The 15,621-nt window shown below is 48.0% G+C and overlaps 1 protein-coding gene across 1 annotated transcript in view; it reads left to right on the forward strand.

The window, feature by feature from the left end:
• Positions 1 to 684: 684 nt before the first annotated feature.
• Positions 685 to 15,621, forward strand: part of Jakmip3 (janus kinase and microtubule interacting protein 3) — a gene marked incomplete in the record, with an annotated part of 143,247 nt that continues 128,310 nt past the window's right edge. Inside the window, 1 exon segment of the mRNA NM_028708.2 lies at positions 685 to 755.

Consider the following 15,621-nt stretch of genomic DNA (forward strand, 5'->3'; position numbering starts at 1 on the left):
GTTGCTTTTCGTCTTGGACTTTAATACAGCAGTAGAAATGAAACTAGAACACACGATCACAGGACAAAACAAACAAACAAACAAACAAAGTGAGGGAACAGAGTGCTGAGATACAGGTTTTAGGCAGAGCTCTTGACCCTAGGTTCTATGTCCAGTATCAGAAGGGGAGGGGGCAAAGAGAAGCAGGGAGGACAGAACTCTGAATGTTGGGGTCCGGGATAACATTTGTTTGCTGAAGCCTGAAAAAAACGTTTCTCTCCCTACAGAGCCCTGGAAAGCAGCTTTTGGAGCCGGGAAGCAAAGGGTTAAGGGTTGGGACACCCACGTGCAACTCGCGGGCGCTGCTCATGGCTGCTCACATCCAGCACGCAATGAGGGTGAGTGATTCCTACCACGGATAGTCCCTCGTAGGCGCGTGGCCCTGGGCGACCCGCAGGCACATTTAACCTGGATGGCTTTTAGATCCCCACACAGCACAGCGGGACCCTCTAAACCACCAGGGTCATCTTCGGCAATGTCATTTCTTACTTTAACGGACCCAGGACTTATTTCTTAAAGGAATAAGCGCAACGATCTGGGGAAGCCAAGGGGCGGGCGACGCTGGGCCGGCGCCGGCTGGAGCGCCTGCAGGGGCGGGCCGGGGTTCGGGGCGCTGCCCGTGGTGACGCGCGGCCCCCGCCCGCCGCAGCGCCACTGCGATGGCTGAGCCCGACCGTCGGACGCCGCCGCCCGAAGCCTGATCGAGGGGAACCTTGGTGAGCAGCGGTGCGATCCTCAGGATCCCACGCATCCCACAGTTGACCTGGGAGGGGATGAGGGACGCGCTTTGCAGGGCTCCTTACGCTCCACCCGCTCCTGGCACTGAATATTCAGGGCTGGCGGATGCCCTGCGCTGCGGGCTGTAGGTGGCTTGGGGTGCCGGGGATGACACCGGAATGGAGCAAGGTGGTGACGCCCAGGGTGGCGGAGATAGCACGGGAATAGAAAAGGGTGGCGATGCCCAGGGTGTATGGGGATGGCGCAGGGTAGCGACTCTTGGGGTGGCGCCGGGATGGAGCGGGATGGCACGGGGATGGAGCAGGGTGGCGGGGCTTGCTCGACTCTCCCTGGTGATCCGGGGTCCGGAGGCCTTGCCCGAGTTGGGGTGTTTGCCTCTCTGGGAGATTTCTCGCGTTCCACTGGCAATTTATTTCACTGCACCGGTTTCCCGCGGTGTGCGGGAGCAGGGCCAGCCCAGCGCAGGCCTAGGGAGCTGCCGGTGACGCTGCGCTGGGTGTGGACGCGCAGGTGCGCCGCCGCCGCCGCTGCCGCTGCCGCTGGGGACTCGTCGTCTTCACAGTACCTCCTCCAGGATGGTGCTGCCAGGCCTTTTAGATTTTTAATTTTGGGGCAGATGGTTTAAATTTTTCCCGTGTTCCCGTTTCCGGGATGAACGCACAGCAGTGGGATCTATGCTGAGGATATGCAAGGCCACCGAATTACCATTTACTTGCGTTTGGGAGTTGGTGAGAGGACGCTGGCCTGGGCACTTTTCTTAGGAAAAGGACCTGCCTATCCATTTGACCTTGCCTACTTAAAAAAGAAAATGTTAGGGTTTTTAAAAAGGCAAAAATCAAAAAAACAAAAAAACCAAACCTTCTGCTTCCCAGCTAGATTCAGGCTTCCTCCACAAGATGGTGAAATGTGCAGAGCCCTCTTTGCCGACTGCCTGCAAATACAGCTAAGCCGGCAGTGAAGCCAGTGGTGACTCAGATCTGGGCGCTCTCTGCAGAACAGCAGGACACCAGAAAAGGCTCTGGCCTTGGTTGTGGGGCCCAAACTAGAGAACAGAGTTGCGGGAGTGGGTACTTCCAGCTTGCTCTGTAGGTGGAGTGAAGAAGGCCAGGGTCCTCTTTCCACCAAGGTACCCAATTAATACACCGAGAACAAGGCCCTCTTGGCCCTCTTTTCTCAGGAAGCCAACGTGTGGTTGTGAATTTAAACCCTTAGAGCAATAGCCTGCAGTATTTCACTCTACACTGGTGGGGCTAGGAGTCTGGTTCACCAAGCTTTGAGGCACACCAACACGGAAGACATTAGAGTGTTTTCTGCAGGAAGAGCATTGGCCAAGCCCACACGGTTCCAAGTGGTTTCTGTGCCTGAGGACCTGTGTCCCCTTCCCGGGGGTTGCCCTGGCAGAACCAAGTTGTGTGGCTGTAAGGAAATACCATAACCACTGGTCTAACCTTAGCTTAAAAGAGAATCGTCAGCCATACATAAGCCACCATAGCTTGTTCAAAAAAATTGGTAAGTAAACGGTGTGATTTGGAAAGGAGAAAGTGGATGTTGGCTGAGTCCTGATGGAACAGAGAACCTGTCACTAATGGCCTTTGCTGCCCTGCCTCTCCTGTTTCTCATAAGAATCTCCCACCCACAACCTGACCCTAGTGGCAGCTGATGGCAGTCAGCCAGCCAGTTCAAGGTCTGAGGTTTGGGCACCAAAGTTTGTATTCTTTGTGATTTCAAAATCCAGGAGAATGAAAAAAAAAAGCTATAATAATTCAAAAGGTATTGCTGGATGTGGTGGCTCACACCCCCTGGAGTTTGAGGCAGGAGGATTGCTTTGAGTTCAGGCTGGGCTATATAGTATGTTCTGGACCTACATGGTGTCCAGAATATGATCGTGCCACAATACTAAATATGTCTTGGGCTACAGACTAGGACCTTGTCTTGATAATGAAATCAGTAAAACTTGTTATTACGTGAAGTGAAAAGATAAAAAGGAACTCTGTCATAAGCAGCACTGTAGGCGCCGTCCTGTTTCCCTTACGGGAGGCGGCTTCACATGAATCTTTCGCCATCACCTCGCCTAGGTCTCTAGTGAGAGCAGCATGGCCTTCTCCATCAGAACAACCAGATGGGCTCTTCTTCTATTTTTGCCTTTATTACGGCAGGTGAGAGCACTCTTCAGGATGTCTGTCCTCTTAACAGATTCTAAGTATAATGGCTTCGGTGTGAAACATCTCCCACGGGCTCCTGTGTGAACATCTTGTCCTCAGAGCCCCAGCCGCCATGCCTCCCCCAACCCTCCCCACCCCTTTGCTGTGAAACTGAACTACAATAAAATCACCCCTCCCTTAAGTCCCCCTTGGCTTAGTACTGGGTGGCAGCAATGAGAAAAGCCGCACACAAAGCTCACAATACTTCCAGTGTCAATCATGGACGATTACCAGCTGTAGCCACGGTGTCCCATAGTAGACACCTAGAGCACATGCCTGCTTCTAAAGCCCACCATTGCAATCTGGCTTGACCATGTTGGATCTCTCATGAGTGGCGCCATCTGGCTTTTGTCTGTCTGGGATTGGCTTGTTTGATTTTCCATAATGTCCTTAGCATGGTGCCGTTTCCTTCTTTGTCAAGTACTATCTCACCATGGGCACCCCACACTTTTCAACCCCTTCTTGATGAACATTCCAAGCCCATTCTATGTTTATGCGTTTGCTGTGGGTCATCTACACCAGCATATGTGTGTTCTAGGCAGTCAGCATTTGGTTGGGAAGGAAGTGTGTTCAGGGGCTATGTGTGCTCTGCTGAGCTCGCCCCCTAGTGCAGTTGCCCGTGGGAACCTAGAAAGGTGCTGGGGAAGAGGACAGCACCAAGGGCTGTGTTCCTGGAATTGGTGGCCGAGCTTGGATCCAGGTGTGACAGCCTGGAGTTAGGGTAGGCATGCAGCTAGCTGTAATCATGGACTGGCTAGCTGCTTCCTTTGAGTGTTAAGAATATAGGAGGCTTGGTTGGGGTGTAGCCCACACTGGCCAGCAAGCCTACTATATCCACTGGGTCTCTGCATACCCTGTACTTACTTATACACTGTGGTTAGCGGGTGTCCAGGAATAGATAGAAGTGAACAGAGGCTGTTGCCTGGTGTAGCTGTCTCAGTAAAAGGGTTCAACTGAGCTGCAGAGGGGCTTAAACTGTTCCTGGCAGTAAGTGGAACTCAAGGGCAAGGTCTACTGTGGTGTCCGTAAGGACCTTCCACCTGGTCTGCCCTGTGAGGCCCCAGCTCCCTTTTCATGCTGTGTATCTCTTTCTTCATTCCCCTCCTTAGTGAGCCAGGTTGGATTACCTGTCCCCACTGGGACTGAAGGATCAGGGTGGGGTGGGGGTGGGGCAGGTCTAGCCTGGAGCAGCTGACAACAGCAGTCCTTTAACTAACACTGGAGCCTTGCTGACATTACAGCCATGCTTGCATACTCTGGGTCTCTCTGCAGCTCTGATTCCACACAGCCTGATGTTCAAACTGGGGCAACACAACCCAAAAGGGTGGCTATCTCAATCACCCTTCAGCTATCAGACAAAAGTAGTAGACTGAGCTCTCAGAAAGCCCACATCGGAATCTGCACCCAATAGTGCCATGAAGTCCTTCCTAGTGGCTTACTTGCCTTCTTTCTTCCTTATTTTTCCTTTGTCTATGTATGTGGTGTGTGTGTGTGTGTGTGTGTGTGTGTGTGTGTGTGTGTGTGTGTGTGTACAGGCACATGCATGAGGGTGCCCCCATCATATCACACACATATGGAGGTCAGAGTAAAATATCAATCCTTAACTTCTATCTTGAGACAGGGTCTCTTGTTTCCTACTACACATTCCAGGTTCGCTGTCTCCAGAGCTTCTGGGATTCTTCTGTCTCCAACTCCCCATTTCACAACAGGGTGCTAGGAACACAGACACATTACCCATACCTGGCTTTTTCTCACGGCTCCTGGGGATTCAAACTCAGGTTTTTTAGACTTTCATAGAGTAGTAAAGATCTATTGAATCTCCCCAATCCTTCCTTTTTTCCTTTTATTTCTTTTCCTTTTTTTTATTTCATTTTTTCTTTTGTTGTTTTGAGATAGAGTCTCACTGTGCAACCTGGGCAGCCTTGGGTTGAATTCACTATGTTGTCCAGTCTGGCCTTGAATTTATATGGCAGATCTCCTGTCCCAGCCTTCGGTTTGTCGGGATTACTAGTGTGCGCCATCACACCTATCTTTTTGACAGCTTACTTTCTAACCCCTCTGCTGATGTTTTATGGTCTTGGTATCTCAATTTTGTGTTCTTGCTACACCGAGGCTATCCTAGGTTGGTGTCTTATAGTGGAGAAATGACAGCTGGATTGTGTCGCTCCAGTGCTCGCCTTTGATTGGAGGTTGGCAGGTGCTTGGTCTTTGCCATGTCCAGCAGGCATTGGTAAAACTTGTGCCCTCAGCAGTTCAGGGTGAAATGTTGAAGAATCACTAGGAAGCCTGAGTGAAAGGAGCCCTTCTAGCCATTGCCACCGCCACCACTGTCACCACCACCACTGTCACCACCACCAGGAGCAGCTGAAACTCCAGGGCTGGGGATCCTGTGTGTTCCAAGGCTAAAGATCTTCTGGTTTTTGTTGTTGTTGTTGTTGTTGGTTTGGTTTGGTTTTGTTTTGATTTGTTTTCTGTAGCATTTGGATTAAAACCCCAAGAGGAGTTGGAAGTAAACCGGGAAGCAAACCCAAGAAGAAGTGAGATTCAGGATTCCCCCTCTGCACTCCTGCCTCCTTTTATCCCAGCGTGAGCCCCGAGGGCAGGGACAGGGCAGGGGCTACCCAGGGTAGTAAGGCCTTTCAGGAGTCAGAGGAAGCTGCTGTCTCCCACTCTCCCCAGGGATTCCATTGCAGCACAAGCTTAAAGAGGGGGTGGAGGTGACTTTGTAGGCTGTGTGTGTCTTAACTGTGGCAAAATATGCACATTATAAGATTTGACACCTGGGCCTCTTGAGCAGGGTACAGTTCTGTAGCATTAAGCACATTTACACTTTTATGAAACCATCACGCCCGTCACCCACCTCTAGATCTATTTTTGTCTTGCAAACCTAAGGTTCAGGGGCTGAAGAGACAGCTATGCAGTTAAGAGCCCTTTCTGCTCTTCCAAGTGTTAGAAACAAAGAATAATTCTGATGTCGCACAAAGGAATAAGGTGGTTTCTTTTTGAAAAAAAAAAAAAAAAAAAAAAGGTGTGCCACCACTCAAAAGGGGCCCAGCAAGCACAGCAGGGGAGAAGCAGCAATTGGTTTCTGTTCCAAGGCAGGAGGTAACAGGCGCCTTTGCATAAACAAACGGTCTACCTGGTGGGGGAAGCTTGTAGAATATTGGCCCTTGACAGGCTGGCAACCTCTGATAGAATAAAACCTCATGGATCACAAGGGAGCCTGAGTACAGTTCCCAGCACCCATTTGGGGCATCTTGTAAGTGCCTGTAGCTCCAGCTCCAGAAGATAGGACACTGTCTTCTGTAGAAACCTTCACGTGTAGACACACAAACACACACATTAAGAGGGAGTAGAAATTGTTTGTTTGTTTGTTTGTTTTTTGTTTTTTGTTTTTTGTTTTTTTTGTTTTTTTTGAGACAGGGTTTCTCTGTATAGCCCTGGCTGTCCTGGAATTCACTTTGTACACCAGGCTGGCCTCAAACTCAGAAATCTGCCTGCCTCTGCCTCCCAAGTACTGGGACTAAAGGTGTGTGTCACCTCCGCCCGGCTGTAGAATTTAAAAAAAAAAAAAAAACCTCTGAAACTTCATGGGACCAAAGGCCTCTTCTCCCATTGATGCCATCCTCTGCTACATATATGGCTGGAGCCATGGGTGCCTCCATGTGTACTCCTTGGTTGGTGGTTTAGACCCTGGTAGCTCTTGTTGGTTGATATTGTTGTTCTTCCTATGGTGTTGCAAACCCCTTCAGCTCCTTCAGTCCTTTCTTTGCGGGAGTGGGTGGATAGGTGGGGGCATACCCTCAGAGAAGCAGGAGGAGGGAGGATGGAATAGAGAGTTTCTGGAGAGGGGAGTCAGGAAAGGGGATAACATTTGAAATGTAAATAAATAAAATATCCAATTAAAAAACAAACAAACAACAAAACAAAAAAACAACAAAAAAAAACCTCCGAAAGGTTATCCTCTTTAGACCCCACCCCCCCGTTGACCTCCCAGGCTCCCACCATTTCTGATCTGCCCATTCTGGGTCATCAGGAGTGAAATTGTAGTGTGGACCTTCTTGTGACTGGCTTGTCTCACCAGACATCATCTCTTCAAGGCTCATCCATGCTGCACTGGGAGGTGCTGGCATCCCCCTCTGTCTTCTTGTTAATTAAAAAAATTTTTTTTTATTCATGTGTTTATGTTTCTGGTGTCAGTAGAGCCAGAAGAGGGCATCGGATTCTCTGGAGCTGGGGTTGCAGGCAGTTATGAGCTGCCTGACACGGGTGCTAGGATTTGAACTCATATACTCTGGAAGAACAAGGGCTCTTAGCCGATGAGCCATCTCTCCAGCCTTTAAGGCTGAGGAGGACCACAATCTGTTTGCATTTGTCCTTCAGCACATGTGTATGTCTCTCCATGGTTTTGCTTGTGTACAGTGTCACTGTGGGCTCAGCTATGGGAATAGCTAAGACTGTTTTAATACTGTCTATATTCAGAGTCCACTATAAACATAGTTGCATGACTATCTATCTATCTATCTATCTATCTATCTATCTATCTATCTCTATTTGTTTTGAAACATGGTATCACTTTGTAGCCCTGGTTAGCCTGGAACTCACTATGGCCTCAAACTCACAGAGATCTGCCTGCCTCTGCTTCCCAAGTGCTGGGATTAAAGGCATGTGCCATCACACCCAGCCTGAGACCTTCTTCAAAAACAAAAACTAACTCCCAAACCAAAACCACTGGCTCCTCCCAGAGTGGAGCTTACGATCATATGGCCTTGTTTGATGTACGACCTTGCTGTTTCCGTGGTGGCTGCCTCAGTTTCCATTCCCACCAGTGGTTGCAGCATCCATGAAGACTTGCTTTCTGTTTATTCTGTGAGCGCCTGCCATCCTGTGGCTGTGAGGTGGTGTCCCACTGGTTTTATTTGGCATGTCCCTAGTGGTCACTGACAGTAAGCATCCACTCCTATGCTTGCTGCCATCTGTACACTGGTGTCTCTCTTCTTGACATCTTTTGGGGACACACGTCTGCCTCTTCCGGTACATTTTAAGCTCTTTGAGACGATCCACACTTGACTCCCCCTCACACACACCCCCAGGGTGCAGGTAAGGAAGGCCGCAGATGTAGTTCAAGCCCTCTGCATCTTCCAGCTGTTAGAGGAGCCTGAAGGGTAGTGAGCAAAGTCAGTGAAAAAATTAATGCACTTATATATTTATTAATGCATGTATAGTGCTTCGTTAAACTAAGTTTTATTTTTAGTTTTTTTTTTGGGGGGGGCAGTAAAATTTACACAGTGGCCTCTCTTGGTGGCAACCACCTTTTCTTTTGAGGTTGTGCAAACATAAGGACACATACCCTCGCCCTGGCACGCGCCAGAGAGTTCCCATCCCCAAAGCCCTCCCCAGCCCTGCTGCCCTGACAGGAAGAGGCGTCTCTCTTCCCTGGGCACATTAGCTCAACCTCTGCACTTCACAAGAACAGACCCACCGGGCTGTGCCTTTGTGTCTGGGCTCTTTCATGAGTGCCGTGTTTCTGGGCTGACCCACTTTGATCTAAGGCAATAATTCTTTCTCATTGCTAAATAGCGTTTGTTCCATTGTAGCTATGTCCCCCTTTCAACCATTCACCTGCTGAGGGACACGGGCAGCTGCCAGGCTTTGACTCTCATAAAAAAAAGTTCTTTCTTGATGTTCTTCTTCTTCTTCCTCCTTCTCTCCTTCCTCTGTCTCCTGAGTGCTGGGATTAAAGGCATATATAGCACTCTGCATGGCTTGATACTCTTTTTCTAAAAGGCAAAGTTTTATTTTTGCACAATTTTGTTTTAGCTCACTTTTTAAACACTTATTTATTTGTGTGATGTGAGTATGTGTCTGTACATGTGTGTGTAAGCTGAAGAACAATTTTCAGGAGTCAGTTCTCTCCTTCCATCATGAAGGTGGTAGTAATTGAACTCCAGTCATCAGGCTTGGCAGCGGGTGCCTTTCTTTACCCACTGACTCATCTTGCCGATCCTAATTATTTATTTTTCAATAAAATGCTGTAGATTATCATGCAAAACAATGAGTTATACCATGGCTTCTTCATTCAGGTGTTAAAATTATACTTTAGTTTTGGTTAGCATACAAAGAAATGGGTTTCACTATGTCATTTCCAGACACAGAAGCCATGTTTCATTCTTATTTGCTCCTCCCCCTCCCTCCTCTGTCCCCTCTCCATTCTCTGTCCCCTCCCTCTCAGGTTCACCCCCTTTTGCTTCTGTGTCTCACTCTCTTAAGGGTTCCTCTCCCTCCCTTCCTTCCCTTTAGACCTCCCCTTTCCCTCTCACAGTCCCCCTTCTCCATTCATGCCTCAATTTTAGATTTACAGAAAATCTACAAAACTCGTCTGAGTTCTTTTCGACTGATGAAAAATTCCCTGCGGACAGCATCTTGTGTGAACAATCCATGTGTATCAGAAGCAGGGCATTAAAACAGAACTCTCAGCCTGGCCTTTAGTCCTAGCACTCAGGAAGCAGACTCAGGATTTCTGTGAGTTTGAGGCCAGCATGACCTACCTAATGAGTTCCAGTTAGGGCTACATAGTGAGACTCTGTCTTACAAAATTAATTAATTAAAATGGACTATCAGCTTATCCTTATTTTCTGACCCAGAGTCTCATTCTGGTCCCCTTGTACGAGTGGTATGTCCCCTGACACAGTCTTCCTGTTTTCCATTGCCTTGAGGTTTGGAGATGTTGTTTGCCAGTTGAGTTTATCTGGTATGTCACTATCTGAAGGAAGGTGTGATCTGGGACTAGAAGCCCTCAGCAGGGGCACTGGATCCAAGTTTGGTCATCCTGCAGTTCCCAGAGCCAGCACCCCTGCCCTGTGTGAGGTGCTCTGTAAGGGGGCAGCTTTCCCTTGCTAGTTGGTTAGTTGCATGCTGAGCCAGTGCAATCATTCCGGCTTCTGCTGCTGGCCAGAAATGTCCACACTTGCACCTTGTGGGTTTGGCGGGGCACTCCCAAGGCTACAAGCCCCTTCCTGCCATTTGCATCCACTAAGTGGAGTTTTGTGCTAAGGAAAGGTGGTGATGAACCTAGATAGTTACTTTATGCCAAGGCTAAATTCCAGAGACAGCAACCTTTACTTAGCTCTATAAATGTCTCTAGCTTCAGCTTTCAGAGACAGGGAGACCCCTACAAGTTTTCCCTGAGCCTGGGTATGGTGGTTTGAATAGGAATGGCCCTCAGAGTCTCATGTGTTTGAATGCTTGGCCCATAGGGAGTAGCACTATTCAGAGGTGTGGTCTTGTGGAGTAGGTGTGGCTTTGTTGGAGGAAATGTGTTGCTAGGGGGTGGGCTTGGAGGTCTCACAAGCTCAAAACTAGGCCTAGTGGTTCACAGTTCCTGATGCCTGCTGATCCAGATGTAGAACTCTTAGTTACCTCTCCAGCCCCATGTCTGCCTGCATCCCACCATGTATCCCACCATGACAATAATGAACTAAAACTGGGAACTGTAAGCCAGCCCTAATTAAATCTTTTCCTTTATGAGAGTTGCTGTGGTCATGGTGTCTCTTCACAATAAAACCCTAAGACACTGGGTCAGGGGAGAGGGTCTCACTTTGTAGCCCAGGCTGGCCTTGAGCTAAACTCCCTGAGCCTTAGCCTCCCAAAGTGCTGGGGTGACATACACGCACTCACTGTACCAGCTCGGTGTCCCAAGTGTGAGTCCTATCTGCTCTTGCTTCTGCAACTTTATTGATTTTTTTTTTTTTTTTGCCTGAAAGCCTTGAGGATTTTTTTCTTTTTCTTTACCTTTGATGTCTCATAGTTTTACTAGATATCTGTTGAGGTCAATAAACTGGATTTAGTTTTCTAGAGACCTGGTGAGTCCTTTGAAATTCAAGTGGTTGTTAAAAAATCTACATGGGAAACTTTCTTGTTATAGCTCTCCATGCAGGTGCTGTAATAACCCGTGTCCTCTGGAAGAACAACCAGTGCTCTAAACCTCTGAGACAGTCTCCAGTCTTCCTGGTTATAACTTTAAAGATGATCTTTGTTTTACTATTTTGTTCTTATCTGTTCTTTGACCCCTTGGTCTGGTTTTGCCTCAGTCTCTGTTTCTTGTCCTCTCCTCTTCTCTCCTCTTCAATTTTTCCTGTCTTGAGACATGGTCTTATTCTGTAGCCCAGGATGGCTTGGAATTCACTGTGTATCCAACCCTGGCCTTGAACTCATCATGGACTATGCACAGTCCACTCAGGCGGCTAAAGATTAAAGACATGAGCCACGTGCTGGTTCCTTTTTACAGTTCTCTTCTCTTCTCTTCTCTTCTCTTCTCTTCTCTTCTCTTCTCTTCTCTTCTCTTCTCTTCTCTTCTCTTCTCTTCTCTTCTCTTCTCTTCTCTCCTCTCCTCTCCTCTCCTCTCCTCTCCTCTCCTCTCCTCTCCTCTCCTCTCCTCTCCTCCCCTCCCCTCCCCTCCCCTCCCCTCCCCTCCCCTCCCCTCCCCTCCCCTCCCCTCCCCTCCTTTCCTTTGCTCTCTTTTCCTTTCTCTTCCTTTCTTTTCTTTTGACAGGGTCTCTATATGTAGCTCCAACTAGCCTGGAGCTCACTATATGGACCAGGCTTGCTTTGAAGTCAAAGAAATCCTCCTGTCTCTACTTTCCAGGTGCTGAGATTAGGAACAGATGCTACCACACCTGGTCCTTTTACTATTTTCTTTATGTCATTCTATTTTTTAAGATTCCCTGGCTTATTGATTCTTCAATGCTTCTTATTAAATTTCTTTTTAAAAAATATTTCTTTATTATGTATTTTCCTCAATTATATTTCCAATGCTATCCAAAAGTTCCCCCATACCCTCCCCCCCACTCCCCTACCCACCCATTCTCACTTTTTGGCCCTGGCATTCCCCTGTACTGGGGCATATAAAGTTTGTGCGTCCAATGGGCCTCTCTTTCCAGTGATGGCCGACTAGGCCATCTTTTGATACATATGCAGCTAGAGTCAAGAGCTCCAGAGTACTGGTTAGTTCATAATGTTGTTGCACATACAGGGTTGCAGATCTCTTTAGCTCCTTGGATACTTTCTCTAGCTCCTCCATTGGGGGCCCTGTGATCCATCCAATAGCTGACTGTGAGCATCCACTTATGTGTTTGCTAGGCCCCGGCCTAGTCTCACAAGAGACAGCTATATCAGGGTCCTTTCAGCAAATGCTTGCTAGTGTATGCAATGGTGTCATTGTTTGGAGGCTAATTATGGGATGGATCCCTGGATATGGCAGTCTCTAGATGGTCCATCCTTTTGTCTCAGCTCCAAACTTTGTCCCTGTAACTCCTTCCATGGGTGATTGTTTCCAATTCTAAGAAGGGGCAAAGTATCCACACTTTGGTCTTCGTTCTTCTACAGTTTCATGTGTTTTGCAAGTTGTATCTTATATCTCAGGTATACTAAGTTTCTGGGCTAATATCCACTTATCAATGAGTACATATCATTTGAGTTCTTTTGTGATTTGTTACCTCACTCAGGTATCCTCTCCTCTCCTCTCCTCTCCTCTCCTCTCCTCTCCTCTCCTCTCCTCTCCTCTCCTCTCCTCTCCTCTCCTCTCCTCCAGGATGCCCTCCAGGTCCAACCATTTGCCTAGGAATTTCATAAATTCATTCCTTTTAATAGCTGAGTAGTACTCCATTGTGTAAATGTACCACATTTTTTGTATCCATTCCTCTGTTGAGGGGCATCTGGGTGCTTTCCAGCTTCTGGCTATTATAAATAAGGCTGCTATGAACATAGTGGAGCATGTGTCCTTCTTACCAGTTGGGACATCTTCTGGATATATGCCCAGGAGAGGTATTGCGGGATCCTCCGGTAGTACTATGTCCAATTTTCTGAGGAACCGCCAGACTGATTTCCAGAGTGGTTGTACAAGCTTACAATCCCACCAACAATGGAGGAGTGTTCCTCTTTCTCCACATCCTTGCCAGCATCTGCTGTCACCTGAATTTTTGATCTTAGCCATTCTGACTGGTGTGAGATGGAATCTCAGTGTTGTTTTGATTTGCATTTCTCTGATGATTAAGGATGCTGAACATTTTTTCAGGTGCTTTTCGGCCATTTGGTATTCCTCAGGTGAGAATTCTTTGTTTAGCTCTGAGCCCCATTTTTTAATGGGGTTATTTGATTTTCTGGAGTCCACCTTCTTGAGTTCTTTATATATATATTGGATATTAGTCCCCTATCTGATTTAGGATAGGTAAAGATCATTTCCCAATCTGTTGGTTGCCTTTTTGTCTTATTGACGGTGTCTTTTGTCTTGCAGAAGCTTTGCCTTATTACATTTCATTTGAGTCTATTTTCCCCTGAGCAGAGCATTTCAGTATTTCAATATTAATTTTCATTTTAAGATATTTTTGATGTTTCTTCTTCTTCTTCTTCTTCTTCTTCTTCTTCTTCTTCTTCTTCTTCTTCTTCTTCTTCTCCTCCTCCTCCTCCTCCTCCTCCTCCTCCTCCTCCTCCTCCTCCTCCTCCTTCTCCTTCTCCTCCTACTCCTCCTCCTCTTTCTCCTCCTCTTCTTCCTCCTTCTTCCTTCTCCTTCTTCTTCTTTTCCTTCTCCTTCTTCTTCCTCTTCTTCCTCTTCTTCTCCTCTCTGTCTCTTTGTTTCTCTGTCTCTCTCTGTCTATTTTGCTTTGTTGTATTTCTTCTTTTACTTCTTGTGGCAGGATCTCATGTAGTTCAAGTTGGTCTTGAACTAACTCATTGGATAGCTGAGGCTGGCCTTGAACTACTGACCTCTACCTCCAGAGAGCTGGGATTATAGGTGTGTACCTCCATTCTCAGTTTAGCTTTTGAACTGTGGGGTTGGGTGTTTGTTTGTTTGTTTGTTTGTTTTGTTGTTGGGGGTTATTTTTGTTTTGGTTTTGGCTTTCTTGGCTTTTCTATACAAGGTTGCTAAGTGGTTGATGGAATCCAGGCACTTGAATGATAGCTTTCTCCTCCTTTTCTCTCTCCTTGTTTCCTAGGTCATCCTTTTCCCCTTCCCCTCTCTCTTTGTGTACCCCAGGCTGGCCTTGATCTTGCCTGTTCTCTGAGCTCAGCCTTCTCAGTGTCAGGACTACAACTGTGGACACTATGCCCAGCCACCCTTGCCTGTTTAGGCAAGTGCTATGGCACAGAGATACCATCCTGGACCTTAGATTCTTATGGGTGGCTCTGAGGGTTGAACCTAGGCTTCCAACAGCCGCATAAGCACTCTGCTATGGAGCTACATCCCCACCCCTACCTTACCTGTCTTTTAGTCATAAGTCTGCATGTCTGACTCCCCACTGGTGCAGGACCACAGACCCAGACATGGCCCTTGGTGGCAGCATGGGCCTCACCATGGCCTTAGGTGGCATCACTGGCCACTCATATCAGGCTCTTCTTCACTACTCTCGGGTCTCCAGTTCTACCTGTCTTCATTGTGTACATATCCTTCTGCATCTCTTTCCCCTCCATTTCTTTTCGACTTACTTGCTTATCTTAGTGGTATCCAGGAGTGGTCTCAGGAGTGCCATGCTTAGGCTGTGCCATGTGGCAACCTACAGGGTTGGTCTCAGGCTCTCTCCCCACCCAGGCCCCATGGTGTCAGACAGGGGGATCATCTCTCTACCTGGGCCCCTTAGTACCAGACTGGGAGGTTGCCTCAGACTTGCTCCCTGACTGGGCCCCGTGGCACCAGGCTAGGGGGTTGGCTCAGGTATAGTCTAATTATTCTTGTACAAGTCTATGGGCACTTAAGTATTTCTGGGGCAATTCCTCAGAGTAGAACTGCTGGACCATAGGGTAGGTGTGTGTGTGTGTGTGTGTGTGTGTGTGTGTGTGTGTGTGTGTGCATGTGCACATGTGGAGGTTGATATCAGTATCTTCCTAAATTCATCTCTACTTTTTGAGGCAGGGGCCTGGTGGCGGCAGCTCGCACTTTTAGTCTCAGCACTCAGGCAGAGGGAGATGGATCTCTGAGTTTGAGGCCAGCCTGGTCTACAGAGTGAGTTCCAGGACAGCCAGGGCTATACAGAGAAACCCTGCCTTGAGAAAAACCAAAAACCAAAAACCAATCAATCAGTTTTCTGGGGTAGGGTCTCTGGAGCTCACTGATTTTACTAAGTTGGCTGGCCAGCAAGCCTTGGGGTCCTATTCCTGCCTCGCAGTTGACTGTTGTAGAGCTAGCCACTAGCACTCAGGCTGTTCCTTCTGTCTCCCCTTGAGCTCTTCAACAGCTGTGAAAGTTAGCCTCTTATCTGAATAGAGAGCAAGACTTTCACAAGAATGCTTTGGTGGTGGTGGTGGTGGTTCTCTTCTTCTTCTTCTTCTTCTTCTTCTTCTTCTTCTTCTTCTTCTTCTTCTTCTTCTTCTTCTTCTCCTTCTCCTTCTCCTTCTCCTTCTCCTTCTCCTTCTCCTTCTCCTTCTCCTTCTCCTTCTCCTTCTCCTTCTCCTTCTCCTTCTCCTTCTCCTTCTCCTTCTCCTTCTCCTCCTCCTTCTCTTCTAGACAGGGTTTCACTGTGTAGCCCTGGCTGTCCTGGAGCTCTTTTTGTAGACCAGGCTGGCCTCGAACTCAGAAATCCGCCTGCCTCTGCCTCCCAAGTGCTGGGATTAAAGGCGTGCGCCACCACCACCCAGCTGAGCCCTTTGGCTC

This window comes from Mus musculus, chromosome 7 (genome assembly GCF_000001635.26).
Source record: "Mus musculus strain C57BL/6J chromosome 7, GRCm38.p6 C57BL/6J".
Taxonomy (NCBI): Eukaryota; Metazoa; Chordata; class Mammalia; order Rodentia; family Muridae; genus Mus; species Mus musculus.